Source organism: Coturnix japonica, chromosome W (genome assembly GCF_054131305.1).
Source record: "Coturnix japonica strain WE chromosome W, WE-NBRP24, whole genome shotgun sequence".
In the NCBI taxonomy this organism is placed as follows: Eukaryota; Metazoa; Chordata; class Aves; order Galliformes; family Phasianidae; genus Coturnix; species Coturnix japonica.
This window is the reverse complement of record NC_140701.1, coordinates 23648579-23651024: the sequence shown is the minus strand read 5'-3', so window position 1 is coordinate 23651024 and position 2446 is coordinate 23648579. Positions and strand designations below refer to the sequence as shown.

Here is a 2446-nt window from a genome sequence, read left to right as displayed (position 1 = left end):
CCATGCGCACAAGGGGGGAGGGACTGCATGCTAATGGGGTCTCAGGAATGTAATGAATATGTATTCCAATTCCTGACAGCTATTGATGATGTATTAGTTCAGCCTATATTTGCAGCACACTTTCTCATAATGGTGTGCAAGTGAGGTGGAGCTATCCCCCTTACACCAGGGTGTATGCTCATCACTCATTAAACATACCTGCTTTAGAACTACTTTGTGGTTATGGAGTTCGATTCTGCAAGTCTCCTGGAAGTGTTCAAGGAACAACTGGATGTTGTGTTGAGGGACATGGTATAGTGGCAGCTGTTGGTGATAGGTGAACAGCTGGATTGGATGATCTTTTAGGACTTTTCCAACCTTGGTCATTCTATGATTCTATGATTCCCTGTCCTTGTCTGTGTACCATATTTGTTTCAGCACTCTACGGGAGGACTCACCACATGTCTGGAATTAATCACCAACCACTTGAAATCCGGTGTTTAATTCAACAGATTTCAAAGTACGGTCAGGATGCTGTTGTTTTTCAGGAGTTGTTGGCCAAGAAGACCCAGGGACATCTCAGGGAAGACGAGTGGGAAAGACAAAAATAACATCCTCTGCTGCTGAGCTGGGCCAGGCTCCTGGGACACAGAGAGATCATACAAGTGGGCAGCGCTGCAGAGAGAACTCTGTGCCAAGGAGAAGCTCTTGTGCACAGCACAGCAGGGCTGGGGCATGAGCTGCAGGTGACATGAGGATAGAAGAGAAGGGAGAGAGAGCTCACAAAGTGTGTATGGTGTGAGCAGGCTGTGAGCTCACTGCAGGAGCATTGCACACAGACCACGACATGGTAAGTCTCTTACAGTAGGCAACACAGCTTCTTTTTCAGGAGGGATCACTAGACTGGGGACATCCCATAGCAGATCTGGCTGCAGGCACTTCATGTTTCTTTACTGTGGAAAAAGCCTTCTGCTCCAGCTGAGGGCTTCTGTGATGCAGCGTCAGAACACAGCCCTGAGGGCTGCGTGACCCAGAACGGCTGCAGGCTGTGCAGCCGGGGCTGCAGGCGGGTGCCCAGGGCTGTCCTGCAGAGCAGGGTCCCTGCTGTGCCCCAGGGGCTGTGTGCCGGGTATGGGATTTCCAAAGGGAAAGGAAAACTTTTATAGTATACCAGGAGGAGTGTCTCTGAGAATGGTCTGGAATTGTCATTATCTTCTGCACTCTGAGCAGGACTCCAAGCCCAGGAACAGCAGATGCACAACAGCAGCTCCATCAGTGAGTTCCTCCTGCTGCCATTGGCAGACACGCGGCAGTTGCAGCTCCTGCACTTCTGGCTCTTTCTGGGCATCTACCTGGCTGCCCTCTTGGGCAACAGCCTCATCAGCACAGCCGTAGACTGCGACCAGCCCCTGCACACCCCCATGTACTTCTTCCTCCTCAACCTGGCCCTCCTCGACCTGGGATGCATCTCCACCACTCTCCCCAAAGCCATGGCCAATGCCCTCTGGGACACCAGGGCCATCTCCTATACAGGATGTGCTGCACAGCTCTTTTTCTTTATCTTCTTTGCCTCAGCAGAGTATTTCCTTCTCACCATCATGTCCTATGACCGCTACGTTGCCATCTGCAAGCCCTTGTACTACGGGACCTTGATGGACAGCAGAGCTTGTGCCACCATGGCAGCAGCTGCCTGGGGCACTGGGGTTCTCCTCTCTCTTCTGCACACTGCCAGTACGTTTTCACTGCCTCTCTGCCAAGGCAATGTTGTCAACCAGTTTTTCTGTGGAATCCCCCAGATCCTCAAGCTCTCCTGCTCAGAATCAAATCTCAGGGAAGTTGTATTTATCATTTTTAGTGCCAGTTTATTCTATGGCTGCTTTGTTTTCATAGTGTTGTCCTATGTGCAGATCTTAATAGCTGTGCTGCGGGTGCCCTCTGAGCAGTGATGGCACAAAGCCTTCGCCACGTGTCTCCCGCACCTGACCGTGGTCTCCCTATTTATCATCACAGGCTTTTATGCCTATCTGAATCCCTATTCTGTCTCCTCCCCATCCATGGACCTGATGGTGGCAGTTCTGTACTCAGTGGTGCCACCAGCAGTTAACCCCCTCATCTACAGAATGAGGAACAGGGAGGTCAGGGATGTGGTAAAGTAAGTGATGACCAGATGTGTTTCAACTGCAGTGAACTGCCCATCTTTTGGAATTCATGACTTGTAATGCAGCTTTCTACTGAATCAAGCTCTCCTTTATTGTTTGTTTGTGGGGATACAAGAAAAGCTGTTCAGAGCAGCAGCTGTGGAGCAAGATAAACAGCATGGGAACCAAGGACACCTCTGCAAGGAGAAGAAGAGTCTCACAGCTCTGATTGGATATGTGCCTGCATGGACAGTTGAAAAGTGTTTTGTAGAATGCTTTGTTGACATATAAGGTGTTTGGGAAAGTTGTAAGGGCGGATGGGAAAGCTA

The 2446-nt window shown here is 50.2% G+C and overlaps 1 pseudogene; it reads left to right on the top strand.

The window, feature by feature from the left end:
• Positions 1-1232: 1232 nt before the first annotated feature.
• On the top strand, positions 1233-2135 carry LOC146754607 (olfactory receptor 14A16-like; annotated as a pseudogene).
• Positions 2136-2446: the final 311 nt, after the last annotated feature.